The sequence below is a fragment of the Dasypus novemcinctus genome, chromosome 15 (assembly GCF_030445035.2).
Source record: "Dasypus novemcinctus isolate mDasNov1 chromosome 15, mDasNov1.1.hap2, whole genome shotgun sequence".
NCBI classification, from domain to species: Eukaryota; Metazoa; Chordata; class Mammalia; order Cingulata; family Dasypodidae; genus Dasypus; species Dasypus novemcinctus.
In genome coordinates, this window is record NC_080687.1 from 52548270 (window position 1) to 52562680 (window position 14411).

Below are 14411 nucleotides of genomic sequence, written 5' to 3' on the forward strand. Positions count from 1 at the left end.
TCTCTTCACCTTCTGGAATGCCTATAATACGTATGTTTGAACGTTTTGCATTGTCATTCAGGTCCCTAAATCCTGATTGGATTTTTTCTATCTTCTTATTGACCCCTTCTACTATCTGTTTGATTTCTGAGGTACTGTCTTCCACATCACTAATTCTCTGCTCTGTCTCTTCTAGTCTGCTGATATTTGCTGCAAGTGTATTTTTGATTTCTTGAACTGTACTGTTCATTCCCATCATATCTGTTATGTTTTTGCGTATGTCTGCAATTTCCCCTCCAAGTGATGTCTTCATGTTGTTAACCTCTTTCATTACTGCATCAAATTTGTCGGTGATAAATGTTCTGAGATCTTTCATTGCTTGTGCCAAGTTTTGCTCCCCTTCGTGATTATTGGTTTGTTGATTGGATTCAGCCATGTTTTCCTGATTATTGGTTTGGTTTGTAGATTTTTGTTGCTTTCTGGTCATCTCTTTATTTTGACGAATTTAATCAGTTCCTTAGCTTCTTTGTCTGCTTTTGGAGGTTAATTATTTGTTATTTTTGCATAGTAGTTATATCTTCTCTTTGTCACTTTTTTCTTCTTATTCAAGTTACTTGTTGTTGGTTAGGTTCACTTTAGAAGAAAGTATTAGTGTTGGGGAAAGGCAATTGTGTCAGCAAGGGAAAAGTGTAGAGTTGTGTTAGTAATGTATGTTAACAAAGCAAGAATATGAGATCTGGGAGGATGGAGGTTAGATTCATGTAGATTGTATAGAGTTATAGCTGTAGGTAGAGTACCTTTTATGGAGTAGATGACTGAATATAGGCAGAATATGGTATGAACTACCAAGCTATTGTTTTCATGAGAGAGGTAAAAAGAAAAGAAAGGTAATAGTTTCAAGAGTGGATAACAGACAGAAAACAGAACAAAGGTATTAGAAATTAAGAGTTAGACAGTTTGTGGATCAAAGAATGGGAGGTGGGGGGTGGAATATAGGAGATACAGTAGATGATAGTGGATATCAAGATGCAGGGGAAGGGGGATAGTGTAGGTAGCCTAAATCAGTTCACACAGAAATGAGGCAGTGTAGGAAGGGAAAACCCAGCAAATATGAGGAGTTCCCTGTAGCACCTATTGTGTACTTGAATTAAAATAAAATAAGTGGAAAATGAGGGACAAGAGGGAAAGAGAAAACCGAAAAAAAAAAAAACACTAATTATAATAAAGGAAAAAAGAAAGACAAGAAGAAAGGAAGAAAGAAAAAGAGAATAGGCAAACGGTGGGGAACAGATAGGGGGAAGAGAGATATAGGTATACACGTGTCACAATTGCAACACTATCTAAAACAACCAGCAAAAAAAAAAAACCCCTAAATAACTGTATATAAAAAAAAAAAAAAAAAAAAAGGACTTTGGGGGACACGCTAGGAGAAAAGACTAGGGGATAATGCAATATTAGCAATCAGGACGTCAAAAAGAGTAAAAAGTAAGATAAAGTGAAAATAAAACCAAAACAATATGAACCAATAAAGATAAAATGCAAACGTTAAGGTCCAGGGCACTCAAGGACCCCAGGTAGACCCCAGGGTGTGATGGATTCAGGGGTGGAAAGTCTGAGACACTGATGACTCAAGAGGTGTGAGTCTGGGGTGTGGACCGCCAGAGTCCAGGGGACCCAGACCTGGCAACCTCAAATCTGGTCCACAGAAAGCTGAGGAGCCCCGCAGTGCAACACAACCCTCAGGGATCCCCGTAGCTGGGTGCCAGCCCAGTGGGGGAAGCCCGATTCGCGAATTCTATATTGAATATCTAATCCCTGAAATTCACCTAACTCCTCAGGGTATCAGCCTTGGGACAGCTCCCTCCCTGTGCTCCCACGCTACTGCCACTTGAGGGCGCCTCTACACCACGGCCAGTTCAATGACCCAGATCCAAAGCCCCGCCCCGCCGGGTGGGGTGGGCTTCAGCTGGAAACGCCGAAAACAGACTCTAAGATCCGAAATCCCAAACTTCGCAAAATATTCCCCAATCAGCTTTCAGATGTGTCCTCCTCCCTCACTGCAACCTACAACAGTCTCTCAATTGTGTCCCCTTATTGTCCAAAATCCAATTCCGTTGCAGATCGGCAGCCGGACCTGTGGGGATGGAGCTCCAGGCGGAAGCTCTATCCCCCCTGTCCGATGACTAAACCTTCCCCCGCTTCACCACAATACACCGTCTGTCTCCCCAAATCAATCTGCAAAGGAGTCTTGTCCCAACAATCCCTCAGCCAGCCCAGTATCCGCGAATTTCTCAGCACCGCAAAACCTCCAGAGAAAGGAAAAAAAAAACCAAAAACCCTGGCCGCTGCGGCTCCGGAGCCGCAGGAGCGCCTGCTACCGCGTCTCCGCCCACCCCAGGAGGGAACTTCCCGCACCCAGCTGGGACCTCCGTTTATATGTTACAGACGTATCCTCTCTGTTACCTTCCCACCGAATTGACGTCCAGACACCTTCCAACCAGCAAAAATCCCCGAAACAGCGCGGTCCCAAAGAGCCTTCAACGCTGACCATATTCATTCTTCTCTTAATAAATACACAAAACTTGGGTTACTTTCATCTTTTGGCTATCATGAATAATGTGTACACATCAGCGTACAAATATCTGCTCAAATTCCTGCTTTCAATTCTTTCAGGTATATACCAAAAAACTGATATTTCCAGCTCATATATTAATTTTATTTTCAACTATCTAAGGAACCATCAAACTGACCTCCACTGTGGATGCATTACTTTGCAATGCCATTGCAGTTTATAAGGATTCTTAATACTACATATCCTCACTGAAACTTACAATTTTCTTTTTTTTAAAATAATAGCCATGCTGGTGAGAATCGTATATCTCATTTTGAGTTTGATTGCATTTACCTTTTTTATAGATATAAGTATTCATGCTATGCCATGGCATTAGCCTATGATTGATATTGCTCTCTCAATATTAATTCAACAATTCTTTCCAGATTTTTGTCCTTTATTTCCATTTCTTTCTCCTTTTTTTCTATTCTGTACACCAAAGCTTCAGGCACATAGGACTCCTCTAGTCTCCTTAAGCATGCCATACTTTATTTTTTAATGTTTATCTTTTATTACATACTTCTCATGAAACACTTCAAGAAAGAAATTATAGTAAATTCAAAATGAATTTCTGGGACTAAATAAATACCTTTTATAATTATACCCAATCAATATCTAGAAATGTATATAGGTACTAAGTGAATTAATGAATAAAATAAGTAAAATAACCATGTAAACTACAAATCTCTGTTGGGATCACGCATGATCTTATAAGTCAGTCACTTTCTTACAAGTGTTTTTAAATGTGATTCAAATTTGTTTCAATCACATGCACATCCATTGCAAGAGTTAAATTAGACAGCTGATGTTCACAGCTTGAAACTATGATCTTTGATACCTTAAAAGAAAATTCAGTTTAATACAAAATTTCAGGAAGAAAATTCAGGACAATTGATCAGAAGATTTAAATGTTTGCTGTACTACTTTGGCACACAAAGGTTCAAGTAAGTCTGAGAAAAAAGAGTGTTTTTCTTCCCCACTGAAGACATAGTCCAAGAAGTAGGCAAATAGACATTCTACAGAAAAGAACGGGCCATTAAGATGTTACAAATAAAGGATTCAGATTAGCAACTAACCAAGTGAGCTTGGCCCAGTGGTTAGGGCATCCGTCTACCACATGGGAGGTCTGCAGTTCAAATCCCCAGCCTCCTTGACCCATGTAGAGCTGGCCCATGCACAATGCTAATGCGTGCAAGCAGTGCCCTGTCACCCAGGGGTGTCCCCCTCATAGGGGAGCCCCATGCACAAGGAGTGTGCCCTGTAAGGAGAGCCGCCCAGTGTGAAAGAAAGTGCAGCCTGCCCAGGAATGGTGCCGCCCACATGGAGAGCTGACACAACATGATGACGCAACAAAAAGAAACAGATTCCCGGGCTGCTGACAACACCAGAAGTGGACAAAGAAGACGCAGCAAATCGACACAGAGAACAGACAACTGGGGCGGGGGGTGGGTAGGGGAAAGAAATAAATAAAATAAATCTTTAAAAAAAAACTAGAATTAATCAATGTTATAAAAACATGTTTAGAGTAATATTTATGAATATAAGCATAATAGGGTTTGGGGTGGTTTTTTTGTTTGTTTGTTTTTTGTTTCTATAAACCATTATCTTTGAAATACTAAAAGTGGTTTCCAACTTACAGTTCTCTCTGGTGTGAGAAGTAAGTAACTGCAGGTATACATGGATGACCTACTGATTCAACTTCTCAAAGTATTCTTTGGAAGTAGTCAGATATCACTTGATTGTAGGAGAACCTGGTGTCCAGTTTGTGGGGCAGACTTCTCGATGGGTTTCTACAAACTTGAAAGCCTTCACCAAGTGGAGGGTCCATGCTTTGGTCCACTGGGAGATCACTAACGTTCAAATGCCTGATGATTCCATTGCGGTCAATTATAAAGAGACCTCTTAGTGAAAGACCAGCCCCTTCTAACAGCACATCTTATTCCAGGGAAATTTGTTTAGTTAAATCTGTTAAGAGTGCTATATTCATGTGGCTCAAAACGCCATTCTTCCTTGGTATATTTATCTAAGCAAGGTGGCTAAAGTGGTAATCCACAGAAAAAGCAACAACTTCACAGTTCACATCATGAAATTCATTGGCTTTGTTACTAAAAAAAACAATTTCTGTAGTACACACAAAGGTGAAATCCAAAGGATAGAAGAAAAGCACCAAATATTTTCCCTTAAAGTCATCAAGGCTTAGGTCCTCGAACTCTCCTGTCAACAACCTCTATACCCTTAAAATAGGGTGCAGGCTGGGTGGCAGCAGGAGCACAGTCTGACGAACTACTGCTAAAGGCAAATTTTGCTTGACCAGACTCAGACCACACAACGTTTGCCAGGCACTTTCTTCCAGAAGCAACTGAGCTAAGGGCAGAAAATAGGCCCCAAGGAATGGCACTCACATGTTGTGCAGCTGAAGGCCTGAGTAGCCTTCCCGCAGTGGCAGTCATTTTGGATACCACTGTAAAACATATGCCATAATTTTTGATACTGCCTAACTTTTAGCATATATTTTTATATCTTTGTAGTGTATTTCACCATCCTTGAATTTTCTCTCTTTGCAAAATAATAGTGGTATTATAATAATTATGATAAAAATACTAACGGATTGACCTCTCTATCTCTTTGGGCTTACACAACAAGACCAGTTGAGTTAGAACATAGTTAAAATAAATCTTGAGGAGTGAATGTGGCTTCAACAGCTTATCCCCTGCTTCCCACAAGGGAGGCCCTAGGTTGCTTCCAATTGCATCCTTAAAATAACAAAAGAAAACAAAAATAAAATAAACAAGCAAAACAAGTGAAAAAAACACAACTCAGGGGAGCCAATGTGGCTCAGTGGTTCAATGCCAGCTTCCCATATATGAGGTCCTGGGTTCAATTTCCTGCCTTCAGTAGCTCAAAACATAAAATAAAGTAAATCTTGTCACGTACTTCTCTTGCAATATATGGCACATTGCCTTTTGATTATTTATATGTGTATACTCTCCATGGGCAGTCTTAAGACTTACAAAGCAGAGACTATGTCTTGTTTACCATTTCTTGTCCAACAACTACAAAGAAACTCAACAGTTTCCTGATTGGAGGGTGATTAAAGGGAAAAAAAAAATAAAGGACAAATTAGCAGTTTGTAATAGACTGATTCTGTTGGATTGTACACACTACATTTTCACTATTTATATAAATTACTGTTTAGGATATAATAGCATGAATCCACAGTTTACAAACCATAATACACAGCAGTTCAACTTTTTTTTAAAAAATATTTATTTATTATTATTATTTTTTAATTACATTAAAAAAAATATATGAGGTCCCATTCAACCCCACCGCCCCCGCCCCCCACACCCCCAACAGCAACACTCTCTCCCATCATCATGATACATCCATTGCACCTGGTAAGCAGTTCAACTTTATGTAAGGTTACAACCATCCCTGATGTCCCTCAAGCCTAGAGATCTTTGAACTAAGGACAAGGATTCTACCAAAGCGCTCAGCAACTCCCTCCATGTTTGACCCTAATTTGCAAGGTGCAGGTGATATTTATGATCTTATCAGGACAAATCTGAACACATTAAAGATAATGGCATGCACATTCAACCTAATAGGATACACATCTACCTAACAGAATGCATCTGTAACTATTTAACTTATTTATACCTCCTGATGACTTTCCCTGTGTGAATCCCTCTATCGAAGTTAATGCTCCAGTGGTGGGGCAAAGCAGTAATGAGAGTTAAATGAAAGCAAAGGGAATTGAAAGGTGGGAACTGATTCGGCAGGTGTTGAAAGTATAATTGAGGGGGGAAAATTGAATATGAACAGTGTGAGTAAAAGAATTATTTGAAACTTCAAGCATCAGTGGCTCTGAGGATATTTCCATGATTGCCCAAGGATATTAGTCATTAATATATCCAGTGTTATTTGGCTGTCTTTTGTTGTATGCAAAACTCTACTTTCTGCTAATATGAAAAACCCTGTGAGATTCCGCAACATACTATAAAGTTGCTCATTTCGTTGGAAAGCAGATGAGATGTAATGAAGCAACAAATATACTGGAAAGAGCAGTGCATAAAAAAAGAGAAAAGTTGGATTTAATTTTGCCTTTCAGTTACTGTCTGTATTATTTGGGGAAAGTTTCTTTACTGAGACTATTTCTTTTAGATTGTATTTATATATAATATCTAACTCATTGGTATAAATATTAACTTGTATAGTAATATCAAAATTATGAATTGATATATAAGTATTAATATGCATTCTGTTTTTGTTTATTTTTAAAAATTAAATTGCAATATGTTATGTAACACTTGGCATTATTATTATTATTAAAAATATAAAAAATATACTGTATATATTGCTTTCTTCTTATACACAGGGAGACTCAAACATGGTTTACACACTAGTTTTTCTTGACTTCTTGGCTCAAATAATTAAGAACCATTACTAAATAACATGTAACAATAGAAACTTATGTATATTTATTCAACAATCAGTTTCTACTATTTCCATGATACTATAACAAAAATGCTGGCCTCTTTAAATCATATAAAAATATATGAATAAACAAAACATCAAAGAACTTAGAAATTAGACACTACTTAATATTATGCACAAAATATTTTATTCTCTTTTAGAAGATTATGGTTAAATGAAAGATTTTAAATTGATAGAACATTCTATATATAAGACAATGTTATACTTTGAAGAAATTACTTTAGCTCCCTAAATTAAAGGTTAAACAGTAACAGTCATCTCTCCTTGGGGAAGAAACAAACAAACAGCACATTATTTAGTAAATGCATGTATAAGGAATTAGACTAAAATCATTTTTATGTAGGGATTATGTTCAGGGAACATCTGCCCAAAGATATTTGAAGGAGAAGAAAATAGATATTATGTGGCCTTATTTAAAACTGGATTCTTCTTCAAAAATGAAGCCTAATATATTGCCAATTCAATTAATAGGAAAATGAAATAGTAATGATAGGTTTAAAGATTAAAAATAAAATACATAATAATTTAGAAAAAAATGGAGTTGGACTCAGATATAACTTCTCTATATATGCCTCTTCTCTCACTTTTACTGAACTTGTGGTTGGTGCTGGGGTTGGTGTATGCGCAGGAGACTTGAATCTCTGGACTGCCCATGTGCCTGCTAGGCCCTGAGCCTCAGTGGAGTAGCAACACCTACTCTCCAGTTTGTTGGACTTACCCAGGTCAGTGAATAAGGAGGTGAGGATGGTCAGCCACAACAAGGAACTGAGAGAGTCTACAACTGCAAGCAGGAGAATCCTGTCTGTAGCTGTTTGATGTTATTGATGAATTCCAAAAAGAAATATCGGATTATGTTTGTAAACAGAACTTTTCCTCTGGGCATATTAGATTATATTGAATTGATAGGTTTACTTGATTAAGTAATTATGTAAACCTTTTTTGACAATAGGGCATAAGAATTAGTATATGAGTTAGTATATGAATTCTAATTTTAAAATGATTCTTTATAGCCACTAACATATAGCAAAAACAAAGTAAAAATTTCCACCAATTGCTTTCTATATTTTTAATATTTCATTTAACAAAGAAAAATTTTGCATGCACTTAGAATTTATCATTTATATCTTGTAAGTTCGGCTCTTAATGGTATTTTACGGCTTCCTACTAAATAGCAAAACAAAACAAACCATGCATTTCTAAGATTGCTGTTTTGCATAGGCACCAGGAAAACAGAGAGAGTGAATGAGATACAAAAACATATGTGGCAAGATTTTCTACATGATTGTCATTTTACAATTGCAATGTACTTTAATCTGTGTAAAATAAAATGGCATCTATAATACAAATATGATCCATTATAATGCAAAAAACATTTCCCCTCAGAGGTTTGATTCATGGCAAAGGAAATGTGTTAAAAAAAGTAATATGAGGCATAATTTCTTTGTTAAGCCTAGGAATAAAAAAAAAAAATTAAGAGAAAGAAAAAGACAAAGGATAGATCAAGGGCAAGCTTTTAAAAGAGGATAAAATTCCTTTTAATTGCTACCACTGAATTGCTAAAATTATCATGAGTCTTAACAAGTTAAAGTAACAAAGCCAAAATAAATATTTTAATTAACCTTACTAATTCATGTTATATTTGATCGAGTAATTAACACAGTATGATACCAAAACTTCCCTCACTTTCACAATTTCTTTCATTTCCTCTCCCTCTCCCTCTCCACCTTACCCCCTCCCCACTCCTCTCTCTTATCTTGGTTATCTACTGACCATGACTGGTTTTCTTTCTCTTACCTGACCTGCTGGCCTTACTCCTCTGGAGCCCCTACTCGTTTCTTCCCACACCCTGAAAAGCTTGGAACTAATTTTGCAGCTGTGGGACTGCAGAGGCAAACAACCTGGATAGCAGAAACAAAAAGGAATAAAGACAACTGCAGTTCCTAACTACTCTAGGTATCAAACTCTCCCCAGACCACCCACTCCTCTCCTACCTGAAGCCTGCTGGTACCATTTCACTGACCTTTTACTGACTATATAACTTTGCCAATCTCCTACCTTCCTCAGAATTAAGTTCTACTCCCTTTCTCCTACCAAAGTAGTTTATGAGTAAAATTATCCTTGTCTGTTTAACATGACTGGAGCAATTTTTCTTTAGCATACTAACATATCACCATATCCTCTTTTGACTGTGAGGATTCTCAAATTGTTGGCCTCTGAGGGACACCTATTTGGCCAATAGCATTTCTAAATAACAGGCAGACCACAGTTAAAAATTATTTCCTCCCAGAAGCCTTCATTAACATCCCTAAACTAGTTTAGATACAAAACTAGTAATAGAATATGTTCTCATCATCCTGAACTTCTCCTATGACAGCACTAACACAACTTTAGTATTATTACATGTTTAATAATCTGTTTTCCCCAATAAAATAAAGGTTTCATGAGGGCAGAGACCATTACTTTACCTGGATTCCCTAGAAAATAACCTGATGCAACACTTTCATGCCAGCACTAAGATGGGAGAGGCAATCTTGAGACATCAAGAAAAGGGAGAAGAAGAAGAGAGATTAAAGCAAACTGGGAAGCAAATTCAAGGCCATGCGTTATTAGGCTGAATACAGCCTCATGAAGAGTTGACCTGTTGCTTAGTCACTCAGACATCTCCAGATGGACTGTATAGAAAAATCATGTCTCCAAGAATCCATGTCTTGGAGATATGAAAGGAGAAGAGATTTATCTATTAGTTCCATCTTATTTCTCATATGCCATTGATTCAAAGTGTATTCCAAAAGGCATTTGCTCTTCCTCATTTCTAGATTGCATAATGAGGACCTTTTGGCAAATTCTTCTGGGTCTGAGTGGTGGCAGTGGAAAGTCACAAGTGCCAGGCCTACATGATGAGGACCAGGGATACATAAAAGACCTAGAGCATGTACAACAAAAGACATGGGCAGGGTACAGAAAATAAGCCAAAGGACTGGCACTCATCCAGTCTGAAATTCTCCTTATCATAGAAGCCCTCTAATATATTCAAGGTATCATGATTTCCACTTTAGACAGAAATTAAAGGCACAGGATAATTAAATCACTATAAAAGTTTATCAAACAATTAATAAACTTGGTGTTATATCTCAGTTCTTCTTACACCCTGCCATACCTACTTTTTAAAGTCTAAAAGTAGTACCACTTTAAGTTTTGAAACATTGTTATAAGAAGAGACTTGTCTGATGATTTGACTACCCTTAGTTCATTAGTTGATAACTCGTTTTGTGAGTAAGAAAATAAACGTTCTATTTTGAGAAGCTCTCCTACCTTGTTAGAGAACTTTATTTAGAGCCCATTATCTAAATTGGTGAGGAAAGCACAAAATCTATCAAGTATCTAAGTCCACAACAATTATGAACAAAGAATCCTTCTGGAACCTCCTTAGTGAAACTTTAAAAATGGGGCAGGTATTGAATGTTCATCTACTTTTAATCCCTTCTGTCTAAATGTTTATGAAACATTAAAATAGTTTGTTCTTTCAGAACATAAGAGTACCTATTTTCCAAGGAGGCAATAGAATCCCATGTAAGTTACAAAATAATTCTCCAGTTCTTTAGGAAAAACTGGTATGATTTTTCAGATTAAACAATGATGTGAATAGGTAAAAATGTGCTATAATTAAAGCAAATATGTCAGATAAGCAAAGTTCCATCCCAGTTAAAATAACCAATTTCAAGCAATACTATAATTCTGCATAGTGGAAATGGTCTTCTTAGAGTGCAAGAAAGCATGGAAGACAGAAGTATCTGTTAGAGAAGGCAGTACAGGATTTTGTGTTCTTCAAAAGTACTACTTAAGGAAAGACAGGGCTTCAGGTTCCTTTTCTTATGATGTTTTACTGATTGCAAATCTCTCTTGTAATATATCAGATTGTAAGATAACTACTGCATAATTGTGCCAATGGAGTTTGTAACATGATAAATGTCTATTATTCTCACTCTGTCTGTCTGCTGAAAGAAGTAGAAGAAAGTTGATATTACCAGAGGGTTTTCTCCTTAAAGGTAAAGCAGTTGGGATAAGTTATAGAAGGAATCAGATGATTGCAAAGATGATCTGAAAGCTGCTCAGTAAAATGTACACTTCCGTTAATTTGTAATGACTGAAGAGATAAATAGTGGGAGAATTTACTGTTATGTTGGGGCCAGGCATTCCCTATAAAGAACAGTGTTTTCAGGGTGTTCCCTTCCTACCCACCCAACATGATGCTGGTTTTACTCACCTGTGGAAACTGCATAAAAACCACCATAATCCCATTTAAATATGGATGACAAGAGCCATTAAACAAATTTAATTTATCCCACTAGGTTAACAATTTATGATGAAAGCTACATTAGGCACTACCTATGCATATAAGGCGTGAGGTAACTATTTCTTTTTTTTTTTTTTTCCCCCCCATCTCAGGAAGTTTCTGTTGTTGTTCTGTGGATCTGTATAGGGTTTGGTCTGTGCATAAATGGAAAACTTTTAGCTCCTCTGTTAGTATATACAGATAAATAGTAGAAAGGAAACATAAAATCAATTCAGATTCAGGGAAAGAATTGTGTTTATTATGCCTATGGTATTTAATACTTTCCTTTGAAACTGAAAATCTTTACAGGTGAAAGTATTGTTCTAATAATGTTTGTAATACATAAGTCTTGGTCTTGTCCATTTTTGCCACATTGAGACAACTTGTTTGAGGAGACAAGGATGAAAAATGTAAATATGCATTACCTCCATTACTCCTTTGAAGTCAATACGGGCAGTAATCTATGAATCACTGTGGAGGGAACAGTCTTTACTCACAACCTCTTAGGAATGAACTCTCTATTGGAGCCACTCAATCCAAAGCTTGATTTGTGAGGAAAGTCTTGTTTACACATGAGAAGGCATGGGCAAACTAAGCATGTTGATGGTGATGAAGACACATTCTTCTAATGTAAAAGTGCCTTGCATTTAATATCATATAAATGAAGCAGGATGCTCATATCTAACTCAAGAGGATTATAAATTCATATATATATAATTTAGAAATATATTAAGAGCAGAAATATAGCAAACTACTAACCTTGGTTTCATTGAAGTTATTTTAATTTCATTTTCATTTCTATATATACTAAACATTTAATAATTTCATAGTGCTGTCATGCTTTAATGATGTATTATTTTTTTTCAAAGGAGAGAAAGGTAAACCTCTTCATGGCTGATATGTGATATACCAGGCCCAAATCTGATCAATATTACCTATGTCAGCTGATTTCATACAATGATACAGTGAAAATGATTAATAAATTACTCTTGCAATATGGATACTTGTTTGATGCTTTGTTGTGATCCAGCAGAGGGGTGGATCAACATCCCCCATCCAAAACTGGTTTAAATGTTGAGACTGATGATGCCACACACACAAGAGAATATAAAAAGATTTATTACTCATGCAAGAAGATTTTGTGGGGAGAGGAGGACAGGCACCCAAGCAGGTCTTGAATACCGTGAACAAAGTGTGAAAGGATGGTTTCAAGCTTTGTTGATATTAGGTGGATATTAGTTGATAATTGGGGGGGTGGAGTTGAAGCATGGGTCCCAGCTTTTCGGTCAGGACTTACATAATTTATATTTCCCTTTGGTGCTAAATGACTGAGTGCATGGGTTTTCATATGGGCTAGCCAAGACGTGGGTCAAGAGGGAAAGGAATGGGAAGAGACTTAAAAGCAGCAAACACCAAAAAATGGAATCATTTTATTTCAATAACACATGTGATTAACATAAAGAGAACCTGTTTTCTTCTACAAGTTTCAAAATTTACTGGGTATGTGATTCTAAAAATGAGTTAACCTATGAGATAGTAAGGCCTCAGATGATTTTAAGAAGACATTTTACTGTAAATATCTTCTTAAAGTCATCTGAGGCATTAAAATAGTTGGTCTCAGGCAGTCAATGCTTCAGAGTCATGCATTTAATTAACCATTCCATACATGGCCTATGAAATTAGTGATGAATAAACACATCAACACAGGGACATGTACTGCCTGGGTTTAAGTCAGGCTCTACCCCTTATTGTGTGATGTTAAGCATTTCCACATCTGTAAAATGGGAATGGTAGGACCCAACTTCATAAAGTTGCTTTGAAGAATAAATCAATTATGTAAAATTACTTAACAGACTGTGTGGCTTACAGTAAGCAATTTTCAAGTATTAGATCTATATTTTTAGAAAGATGAAGAACAGAAAGCAAGAGTGAAACAAGAGAGTCCCTTTTAAAACACATGTTCTTAGGAACAAACAAACATTTGTATTTGCTATTTCTGAGAAGACCATTTACTTCAGACAATATTGTATCTGTAATTTAATTTCTTCTTTCATTTAATACTGCAGTGAAAGTAAACAGAATGCAATAAAAATTAAGAATGTCCCATGGCAACTTAGATCATCTTTTATTATTCTTTTTAGATATAAATAAACCATCAAAGTGAAACTACTGGTTGCTCTCCTATATATCACATATTATTCCACCCCTGTTGTGAAGTTGACAGCAGGTTCTTTAAACTAGCATGTATCTGTCGAAGTAATAACTGTAGGCAAGTATACTGTTCCAATAGTAATTTCAACACTTGTTGTCCCAGACTCACTTGTAAAGATGTAAATAATAAATATTTGCCTTAGAGTTTTTCTTAATTTATTGTATCATAACTGGATATATCCATTTCAAAAAACACATACAGATTTTCATATTGTGGCTATCAACAGAGTTTCCTCTAAGCTTTGAATTTTGCCTTTGAGAAATAGTTTTGACTATTCACTAATGACTCCCTTTCCTTACTTTGGCATTTCCAGGGCTGTAAAGAGATCTTTACTTTAGTTCCGGAGTACAAAGGTGGTAAACAGAGCACTGAGCATTCATGGGCACAATAAAATTGATATTTGAAATTGTGAGTATAGCCAGATAACCTCCTGAGCTCTTGAAAATCCTCCCTGACAGATATTGGGTAATATTCCTGTCTCTGTTCAGTTATCTCCAAAAGTTCTGAAAAGCATTTGTTCTCTTTCATATATGGAACCCATTAAAATGAGGTGGTAATCTTTTATCTCTCTACTTCTTAGACCCCTTACCTTTAAACTGATTAAATCAAGCAAAATCTGTTAGGAAAGTCTTAAGAAGTCTTTATTTCTCCCATGGCCATGCATAGTTAGCCTTTTGATGTAAAGTAGATTTATTTTTTAGATAGAATGGAGAAGCTTTCCTTTTTTAAGTATAATATATTACTTTAAGACCCAGAAAAAGAACCTGGCAATGATAATG

At 36.5% G+C, this 14411-nt stretch overlaps 1 pseudogene; it reads right to left on the reverse strand.

Annotated features, from left to right (window-relative positions):
• Positions 1 to 4276: 4276 nt before the first annotated feature.
• Positions 4277 to 5040, reverse strand: LOC101447363 (thioredoxin-dependent peroxide reductase, mitochondrial pseudogene; annotated as a pseudogene).
• Positions 5041 to 14411: the final 9371 nt, after the last annotated feature.